The following is an 11,657-nucleotide window of genomic DNA, read 5'->3' as shown; positions in this document are numbered from 1 at the left end:
ACCAAGGTCGAAGAACAATAGAGTCATGTTGGTCTTCTATGTGTTCGTCTTCGTCTAAAATCAGATATTTCTTTTTGATTCAAAGTTTCTGTTGCACAACTTCTGCACAACCATGGTGCTCTTATGTATTCCACCACCTATCCAACCATTGGGTGGTCCATGAAAGTCCTCACATGTACGGATGGGTAAATACACATCAGTTATGGATAACTGCGGTTACCTGCCCATTTAAATTTCACGGTTACGGTTATGAGTAACCGTTTATAGGTATAATTGTTTACCCGTGAAATTTAAATGGACGGTTATGGGTATTAACCGCGGTTATAAACGGGTAACCGTTTATCCGTTTATCCGTTTATTTTATATATGTAAAATTAACACAAACCATGTTTCCTATCGGACAAAACTTAGATCAATGCTTTTGACTATAGTGCATGGTTTCTGAAGCTAATATAAGATAGTTTTCCTTAAAGACTTTAAATTTTATGGTCCATTATATATATTATGTTAATACTTTACATTCCGAGTTAAATAACCCAAGAATATTGTCTTTTAACAATTTTTGTAACCCAAGAATACTTAGCAAATTTTATATTACCTTCATTGATAACAGTTAAAAATATTGTTTGTAAAATATTATTTCAATTATTAGAATGGTATAAAGACTTAAAAAATTAAAATGCGGAAATGTATTATGAATGTACCTATAACGGTGTTTAATTGTCAGAAAAAAAAATTATGACAAATTTTTCTTTTTTAATTTTCAAGTTGTTAAAAAAAACACGTAGACGGGTGAAAAAATGTAAATGGTAAAAAAGAAAAGATAAACGGTTAAAAAATGATAAATGGGTAAACGGGTACTAAATGGTTATGGTTATGGTTAAATGGGTACGCAGTTATGGGTATGGTTAACCATTTATAAACGGTTATGGGTATGGATATAACCATTTAGGCAATTACCCAACGGGTAAACGGTTATACGGGTATAAGAATAAACGGTTATGGATAAATAACCGCGATTACTCGCCCGCAACCGTTGCCCATCCCTACTCACATGCGATTCTTTGAACTTCACCACCCGTGTATAAATGGATCCACCGTAGTGTACAACAAATACAATAAAATTGAGTTTACAAATACTTCTAGGATACACTTATTGTGCACAATAAAGATTGGGCAATTGGATATGTGATACACCCCAACCTGAATCAGGGCATGCTGGCCGTCACGTGAGGGTGACGTAGCCATGTGCACAGTGCGGAAGCAACAGAGATATAAGGAATTACGAATAAACAAAAACCAAATCAACTAAAGTACTAGATAAGATAAGGTGCAAGAACAAGATTAAGTGTGAAATACACAACCAGAGCATAAATAGCCTAAGTGTAGTCAAGCATAACAAGTACTAATTATACAACACCTAAAGGTGATCCTACATTTATGATGTTCTGTCAGAACCACCGTCAAAATCCCTGTGAGCCACCAAAGCACTTCTACCTAAAACCTGGAAGGGTGCAAAACAGAAAGTGTGAGTAGGCAAAAACAAAACTTTTCAAAATCATTTCATTTCTCAAAAGTTCTAACCCTTCACCGTAAAACCTGTATAATTTCCCAGAAAATAATAGTAATAATAGCTGTATCAAAAATCATACTTAAGATGAAAATCCATAGAAGTATACCATGCCAAAGTATCTCAATGCAATGCCATAAGTAATCCAGGCAAAATATATCAATGTCAAATATTGCATCAGCCAAATCCCTCTAACTCAATCTGCACGGCTAAATATATAGCTCATAACCAATCTCAATCATATCAAATCAAATCTTGCACACGAGTCAGAACCACCTAAAGTGGTCTGTACGACAAGACTAGGTGTAAAGTGAATATGCTCTAGTGCTATGATCACATGAAAGCTGTGCGAATAATCGCGGGTCACCTACGAGTTGGAACCACCTAAAGTGGTCTGTAAGACAAGGTTGTGCTCCTAACTTGGATCCAAGGTGAGCATATGGTGCGGGAGGTGAACATCATGTGAAGGACTGTGTCCTAACTCTGGGTGGGAGCATTAACACCTAGGTGCAAGTTTATGAGCTCTTAATACATCACATCATATCTCATATAACTCAAGCAATCTCATATCTTAAATTTATGAACTTACCTAGCACTTACCTGTGCGTCCGCAACACCAATCATAAATATATGCAACTACTAATGCATAAATAAAATAAGCAGATACTTTGCATGGCATTTCAAAATGTACAATCATTCAATTTCATTTTCTGGGAAAAATCTCAAGTATATAGGTATATACGGAAAACCAAAAGCCCACTCACTGATATGTCGAAGGGTCATAGCCCTCGAGCCTTGATTGATGGAGCTCGTCCTCAGGATAGGTCTCACCTATATGCAAAATAATTGAATAAACATTATTTAAAGTATATACACAAAACTAGGAAATAACTTCTCATACATTACTCAAATGGGGTATTTGAATATACCACCATGATCTACTCAACCTCAAGAACATCTCCATATTTTTAGAAAAAATTTTCATGACCCCACTCGCCCTCACACGCCGGCCAAGGCACAGCCAGACGCGCGGCTCACGCGCAGGCACATGCCTGGCACACCAAACGGATTCCCTAACGGCATTAGGGAATATTCCGTTAAATATAAGCATATACCGTTAAATATACCTGACACCATCAAACGCCGTTAGGAATATTCTGTCAAAGTTGACGAAATATTCGTCTTCTTCTCCGGCGAGTCACCGGATTTCGTCACCGTCGTCGGAAACTGGGAAAAGTTTCTAAACTTCATATCTTCTTCATTTCTCAACCAAAATTCATGAAACTTAAACCAAAATGAAGCTTACAACAAGAATAACAAAACCTTACCAAATTTAAGCCCTAAAATCCACAGAATCGTGCCGGAAAAACGCACGATAGTCCGGCCAACTCTACAACTTGTCAAACCCGAGACTCCCGACGTCCAAATCGCTCCAAAGTTATTTCTCGAGTTTCATGAAGGTTTTTTAAGGCTCCTTATAACCTTAAAATTCCTTGAAAACTTCACAATCACGAGTACATGAACAGTACTCCAAATCGGGGTTCTTGGGTTCTCGGGTTTTCAAAGGTTTCTCGTCTAACCACAGGTATAGAACAACTCATGAGCTTACTAGGAGTTCAAAGATGCCAACTACACCTTCGATCTGTGACTAGAAGTGTTGGCTCGGAAGTTGTCCGTACATTGTACAGAAAATGGATGAAATCCGAGAGAAGGAAAGAGAAAAGGGTCAACGGGTTGCTTGGGTATGTGTGAGTGCTCATAGTTTGGCCAACCAAACCAAAAACAACTAAGACGTTAAGTTCTAATTGGGTCCAAGTACTTAGGAAAGAAAATAATTGGTCCACAACCACAACTTAAACCACACAACACCACAAACGCTCAAGGGTACTATAATCATTTCACACTATCGAGGAAAAGTTTCGGGACGGGCTGTCACAATATGTTTGCAACATTCAAGTGTTAAATTAACCAATTTTGAAAAAAAAATGATGTGTTTAATCTGGCGCCAATTGCCATGAAATTTTTGTAGAATTATCAGAGAGACAGGCCATACAGCCCACTTCCAACAACACCAATATTGTCACCAACTTGGTAATTACCACCTACACAATCCGTCAGGTGTGGGGTTTTATTACAAAAGGCCTTCGTAATAGTTGGAGTGGGGTTATGATTTTTAAACTCTTATTTTCTCATTGATACGATCAATGTGAGACATTTCAACACGCCCCCTCACATGGGACCCAATTAGTGGGTCACACGTGGGAGATCCACACATCGACAATTACAAGCACGTGGAGCTAAGGGGACTCACCCTACACTCGGGGCCAAGGGACCCACCATCATCGCATGGGGCTAAGGGACCCACCCATCACGTAATAGTACAGTACGGGCCCGCTCCCTGGATCTGATACCATGTAGAATTATCAAAGAGACGGGGCCATACGGCACACTTCCAACAACACTAATATTGTCCCCAACTTGGTAATTACCACTTGCACAATCCGTCAGGTGTGAAGTTTTAATACAAAAGGCCTCGGTAATAGTTGGAGTGGGGTTAAGATATTTAAACTCTTATTTTCTCATTGATATGGTCGATGTGGGACATTTCAACAGTTTTGTCATTGCAATGAGACAAGTCACAACTAGATAAATTATATAGATTGAGGATCCTCGCCAGATCCTCTTTATGAGGATGCCGAGGATTCTCAAATCACTTATGTTCATTGTGCATCGTGCGATCAGAAATTATTGTAATTTTTTTTAATTAAAATTAAATATAAACAGTACCTAATGAAAACTGATCGCACGATATACGATAAGCGGATATGATTGGAGAATTCCCATGATCCTCTCTATTATATATATCGAACTCATGATCACCATTATATTATATTTTCCTACCCAATCAACCGTATGGGTTTTACAAGTAAGTGGGAAATATGAGAGACTTTCTTTACGAAAGTTTTTACCTAATCAAATGCAAATACATATTTTATATATATATATAAAAAGGAGGATCAATCAAACCTAGGCAACTGGAAACTCTATACTTTGGTTATTGATTAAAAAAAGTTGAAGAAGATCAATTCTTATATTTGTGGTATTTAACTATCATTTATAAAATCTAATCTGTTAAGGTTGAAAGTTGGAGGCTGATGAAGTCATGTCGTAGCACTACATTAATATTCAACCTATTTGATAAAATATCGATAACTTTAGCATACCAGATCACTTTGCAAGTATTTAAAGAGTTAAAGTAAACGTAGTCAATTTAATTTGGATCATCTGAATTGGATTATTTGGCTTCTTTTTCCTTTCCTTTTGGTGAGTGTACTCGATCGGTTCCAGCTATCATTCGTATATTAAATAGATCGAGAGGTCGACTATTGTGATATTTGAAGTGGACAATCGTTCACCTTTGATAGTGTATATAGCTGCATGTCTAAAAAGGAAAAGCGCTGCATGCCAAAAGGTTTTGCTGGATTTTGCTCTTGGACCAAACTTCTTCAAATAATATTTGTTTTAAAGGAAAACCTTGTGGATTTCCACCCATGAATTTTTTTAACAATTGAATCGTATACATGTTAATCCATCATTCATAGATTATTTTTATTAAAAAAATAGAAAAATTCAGAATAAACAAATACAAGGTTTGAAAAAAACACCAAACTGACAAGCATTTAATCCAACGGTCTTATGGTTCTTAATTTAAGTGGTTTTTGCATATATAATCTTTGACAAATTTCCTAGTATACATACAATTCAATCGGTAAAATACAATATGAAGTGATCGATATTAAAGTATCTCTCAAATAAATTTATTTGAACGATCCATCAACGGTTAGTGATATAGAAATGTTCCTCAAATACACACACACACACACTCTTATACGGGGACTCTGCATAAAAACAAGATACTCCTCCCTCCCTTCAATTCGGACTATGTGATCCACTGCAAACCAGAAAAGGTCTAGAATCTTTTAGAAGAGATTGACTCTATCATAACTGTTGCTAGCAACCCCTTGCAACCATATAAAGGGCAAGTGAACCCCACAGAATCAGCCAAAACGCACAATTGATCATATCTTCCTTACCTTTTTATGCTATGTGACCTACACAAATCAACAAAACAATTATGGGAGATCAGATTGCAATCTTTCAGCTGGTAAAATGTTATCGAGTATCAATCCCACCACTATTATAAAATACTAGAATATTCATATTGGCCATATGCCAAGCTACGTATAGGTACTAAAAAAATACGCAAATTGACTAGAATCATTCTGTCTATATTGGATACGAAACTGCTGATACTTGAGTATTACCAGTTGTAAAATCTTTTCTAATTCATTAACAGGGCCAGTTTATTGGGGCTTTGTTGTCACTTTTGCTCGTAAGTGATTTTGTTAAAAATGGTTTTCTTGATGCACAAAATGGAATCAGCATACAGTGTGGTGAAGTGGCATTCGCGAGGGCGTTTCAGTAAAGGATAGATGAACAAGGTAACCTGCAAGGAAGATAGAGTATCAAAAGGTACCGGTGGTGGTACCGGTCAAAGAACCTTCGATGTTTAAGTTAGTAGAGCATGCTTAAAGCACAACAAGGGCAAGTTTAGTGGTAATATAGTGTTGAACGACAATTAGTGATTACCCTTAGAAGAGAGTCACTAGTAAAAAAAGTAGGTTGCGCGACGAACAAAAATTCGTCGCACACTTGTGCGACAAAAAAAAACTTCGTCGCGCAAAATAGAAAAAATAGAGAAAATAAATAAATTAAACTTGCGCGATGAAAATTTCGTCGCGCTAAGTATTCTTGCGCGACGAATATTTTTTGTCGTCGCTTAAAGTCAACAAGAAAACACGGGTAATTTAATTTGGCGGGAAAAACTTGAGCGACGAAATGTTACTTTTGCGCGACAAATATTCGTCGTGCAAGTTCCACCAACTTTTCACCTTCCAATACATCTGAATAAGGTAAATCTGAGGCTATTTAATGCAGATGTTTGTGCGACAAAGAGTTCGTCGCGCAAAGATCTTAACTTTGCTATAAATAGGCGCTTCTACTGTCATTTTCTTCACAATTCTGTTCGTGTTGAGATGGCGGATAAAAACAACAATGAGAGTGTGCGCAAGGCCGACGCGCATGATATGAGAGAACATTTTGCGTTTGCTCGTGCAATTACTGCAGCTATGAGGAATAATTGCCCCACTGCTGAGTGGCGTTCTTGGAAAGATGTGCCGGGAAATGTGAAAAAGCTTGTGATGGATGAACTATTAGTAAGTATATTGTTGATGGATCAATAATTTAGTTTGCAAAATTTTTAGTTATATGTTGGAATTAATTATATGTATATATGTGTAACAGCGTAAGTATGTTTTTGATGATGAACCGAAAGAACAATTGATGAAGTTGCTGAATGATGCGTTGGAGGAAGGTTACAATATGTGGCGTTATGAAGTCTTGCGGAATGGAGCAGGATCATCCAAATAGTAGTTCAAAGTTTATGTTTTGTACGACAATTTTAAATTTAAGGTTTTTTTTCTTCTAATTTTTGTATTTGGACTTAATTAGGTTTGAATTCTTGTTCGGTTTTTTTTTTTTTTTTTTTTGTTTGAGACCTAATGTAAGCACCCTGGCGATGGTTTATATGTGTTTTTAATCTTTAATGAATATCGTACTTATGCTGAAAATAATTGTATGGATGAAGACATAAATTATATGTAGAATAAATATTTAAGGTATTAACTATTTTTAGAATAATATATTAGGTATTAATTATTTATAGAATAAATATTTAAAGTATTAATTAATTTAAGAATTAATATTTAAGGTATTAAATCGTTTGTGAATATTTGTTTGTAATTACAAAGTTTAAGTAAACATAGATATCTATGTTTACGTAAACTTTATAATTACAATTATTTTATTCTATTCGTTGCTCAATATATTGGGCGACGAATAAATGTGTTTGTCGCGCAGTGCGCTGTCTGAATGCGTTCAAACCTTCCAATTTATTGCTCATTAATGATGCATTTTGCGCGACGGCTTATAGTTTTGTGCAACGACTATTTCGTCGCGCAAAGTTGTCCTAGTGCTATATAAACACAGTTTTAGGTCTTAACTTAGGGGAACAATTTTGGGCAGTGAGGTTAATATTTGCAGTAATTATTAGGGTTCTTAATTGGGGTTAGATTTAGGTCTTAACTTAGGGGAACAATTTTGGGCAGTGAGGTTAGATTAGGTTTTCTTAAATTGGGGGTTAGGTTTATGGTGCTTCACTGGGGGTTAGATTAGGGTTCTTAAATTAGGGGTTTTTTAATTTCAAGTATAGGGTTCGAATTAGGGGGTTTTCTAATTTAAGTACAGGGTTCTTAAATTAAGGATTTGCATTGTTGATTGCCATGATTTGTTGATATATAATGGGGTATTACCCTTTGTTGTTGCCTTATTAATATGATAGACTCGATTGTGTTGCTTGTTTAATTCGGCCTCCCAATTTTGAAGTTACATTTACGTTTTGATATGAATCTTTCTTTTTTGCACAGTAATTTGAATTCCTCCATTATAGTTTAGATTATATATATATATATATATATATATATATATATATATATATATGATTTTCATGAGAAGTATTAGCAAACTTCTTTTGCTGCAAATCACAGAGCACATGAACTTTGTTATGATGGGAATGTTTCAATTATTTTCATATTTCTGCATCTCCAAAATCATTGAATCAGCCCATATGCATTCAAAAAATGCTTTTGACCAGCCAATGGACTGGAATTCCCATATGTTTATTTCAGTTAACAAGTTAATTTGAAATCAAATCAACAATTAGCAATCCTTTTGTAGCCATTGAAGTAGTAAGCATGTGAAAACAGAATCAAAATCTTTGTGTACTAAACAAATTGATTGCCAATTTTGTAGATGTCTCACCTCATTAGAACCCGGAGGCCGATGACTTCTACACCTAGTCCGACGGCTACATCTAGTCCAACGACTATACCTACGACTGCCGCCACTGCTCAGGCAGAGATGGACCATAGGCCGGTCAATCCGATTCACTCAGATGGTCCTCCAGTCCCACAGGCGCAGGCATCGTCGACTTCTTCGATGGCGTTACCTATTAACGCCAGATGAAATCACCGACGCCCCCATACTGTGGACCAGATGTCGCCATCGAGATCCACAACCGATGCCTCCGGTACACGGCCAGGTATACAATCCTAATTCACTCCCTCATTTCCTTGTTTACTAAGTTTTTTTATTTTAGGTTCAATTTGTTGTGTCATGTAAAGATTAAAAAATTTTCATCGTTCCGAACCTTTTATTAAACTGTTGTGATCATTAGTTGGATATGTATATTGTTTATGTTATTTTCAGGGTTTTGGGAAATGTTTTAATTATAGGGGAGGTTATGCCGAAATTTTAGTAGGATTTGTTATTAGTTATGGGTTAATGATTTTTTTTTTCATCTCTTTGCAATGAAGAAAAACACCCGGGGACCTTGTCGGCAATTGAAGACGGGGAAGGTCACCCGGGTGACCAACGATGGTATCCCAATTGGATACGATGAGCGACATCGGGTAGCACCATAGTGCATTGGCCCACAACATTGGGCATGTCGTGCGGACCTTTTGCCTTATGTTGTGGAAGTCTTGGAAGGCGATGCCGGAGGAGACGAAGATTACAATGCGCAATCAATTGTCCGTAAATAGCATCGCCTTTTTAATGCTTTTCATGTAAAATTTATATATTTATATGTATTACTGTCTTTTATTACTAATGTTTTCAAAATATTTGTTATATTGCAGACAAACTACAATTTGGAGCACATGGACGATGACAAGTTCACGTATGTCAATCGACTCTTCTCTGAACGCTACAAGCAGTGGAAAAGTGACATGCACCAATGGTTCCAGGAATTTGATGATCCGCAGGTCGCTCTTAAGGAGGGATGTCCGAAGGAGTTGGAGGACCGACAAGATAGTTGGGTTTGGCTTTGCGGTCATTTTAAGGACCCGACATATATGGTGCGTTTTTAATGATGACTTCTTTCATTTTACTTTTTTTATTTTTTAATAATGTTTATTATTAATTTTTTTAATTTTCTTTAACTATTACAACTAATACGTTTATTACAACTAATACGTTAATTTTCTTAATTTTCGTAGTTTTGTTCCTTTTTTTTTAACTTTATATTTGTACGTACATTTTTATTTATATTATAAAGAAAAAAAATTATTCATTAATTTGCTTTTTTTTTCTTTCTCATTAGTATGAAATCTGTTTTTTTCTTTCCTTTTATTCTATTTTTTTATTAAAAATTACACGTGCGCGACGACGAAATGTCGTCGCGCAAAATTAAGCACGTCTTACTCTTCGTCGCGCATTACCACGTGCCTACTATAGATTTCATCGTGCAAAAAGTTTTGAGACAAATTACCCACAAACGCACTTGTACTCGTTTATATCGTACAACGAAAACCTTTATTCGTATAACTTTCGCGCGACGACTAGTAAAGCGTCGTGCAATTGTTAAGACGCGTGACAAATTTGAAGATGTTCGTCGCGCAATGTCTTTTTTCACGAGCTTTGCGCGACAAAATATGCGTGACGATTTTCAGGTCGCCATAGTTTATGTGCGACCAAATAATTCTTTGCGCGACAAAATGTCCCTAGTCGCGCAAACTGTTTAATTTAGTAGTGAGTAGAGGTTACCCTTTTATAGAGCCAAAGTTAGAGGAACTTTGCTGAGCTAGCCAAAGTGGGATTAAATGAGATTAATGTGGTGTTGCCATTTGTCACGTTGTGATTGGTCTCATTAGTTGGAGGAAAATCTCTCATTAATTATGGGGATAGTAAATGACTGAATGCCACTGTCATAGCCCTTCGCTTGTTTTGGGGTTAGTTCGTGTGCTTTAGTAGGTTCATGATGTTTTATAGTTGACTGATACTCAGTCGTTTCAGAGTCCATTAAATATGATACAAACAGATCTCATTATAAACAAGTTGAAATCTTTACTAAAATTTCAACTGCTTCTTCAAAAGTGTTTCCTAAATAATGGAAGATGGAGTTGGTTTTATTTTAGATGTAGGAGAGTTAAAAGAAGGAAGCGCCATTCAATATTTATAGTTGAAAGATTATTTGTTAGTGTCATATCTCGAAAGTGGATGTTTTAAACTTTTCACGCTTTTCGGAGGGATTCTACTTTCATTGGCGTGTTACTTTTGGGCTCGTAATATATGAGTTTGGAGAAAATCATGAGTCATGCGGTCCTATAAAAGGTGTTCCTTTCCCCCACAAAAATGGCTTAAGCCAACTTTTGTAGAAATCCATTAAAGCAATTCTCCACAAAAGTAGCTTGAGTTATCTTTCATAGAAATCCATAAAAAATGCACTACTAATAAATGGTGTTCTTTATTGTCTGTCTTTTGAGGTTTCAAGGGTGTTATGTTCTCTGTTTGTACCAAACTTGACCAATCTCGAAACTACTGAGCACCGGTCAACGTTATACCGTTAAGGACCTAGAAGAGTTTCCTTCCAACTAAGAGGCCAATCACAGCGCGACACGTGTCGATATCAGAAGCCAATCATAGCGCGACACGTGTCAACATCATAAGCCAATCACAACACGACACGGGTCAATGTCAGAATGAAACTAGAAACTCTCTTCTATAAATAGAGATCATTCTCTCACAATATTTCCTAATGTCATTTGTACTAAATCATTCACTAGTACTCACTAAAGGAGAGCTTGAACCTATGTACTTGTGTAAACCCTTCACAATTAATGAGAACTCCTCTACTCCGTGGACGTAGCCAATCTGGGTGAACCACGTACATCTTGTGTTTGCTTCCCTACCCCTATCCATTTACTTACTTATCCACACTAGTGATCAGAGCAATCTAGCGAAGGTCACCAACTTAACACTTTCGGTTATACCAAAGTCCTCGCTGATTTTGTGCATCAACATTTGGTGCCGTCTGTGGGAAACGACATTTATTCCCACTTTATTCAGCTTTGTCAAGCTGGTTTCCACCATTCGTACACTCTCTTTTGACCAGGCATCCTTCTCCAAC

At 36.6% G+C, this 11,657-nt stretch overlaps 1 long non-coding RNA gene across 1 annotated transcript; it reads left to right on the top strand.

Annotated features, from left to right (window-relative positions):
* The first annotated feature begins 7,964 nt into the window (after positions 1-7,964).
* On the top strand, positions 7,965-11,280 carry LOC126624984 (uncharacterized). The gene is made up of 4 exons (XR_007624280.1): positions 7,965-8,789; positions 9,064-9,279; positions 9,388-9,606; positions 11,022-11,280. It is a non-coding gene; the product is annotated as an uncharacterized LOC126624984 (long non-coding RNA).
* The last annotated feature ends 377 nt before the right edge of the window (positions 11,281-11,657 follow it).

Source organism: Malus sylvestris, chromosome 6 (assembly GCF_916048215.2).
Source record: "Malus sylvestris chromosome 6, drMalSylv7.2, whole genome shotgun sequence".
NCBI lineage: Eukaryota > Viridiplantae > Streptophyta > Magnoliopsida > Rosales > Rosaceae > Malus > Malus sylvestris.
Note: the sequence above shows the minus strand (reverse complement) of the source record. Positions and strands in the feature narration are given on the sequence as shown.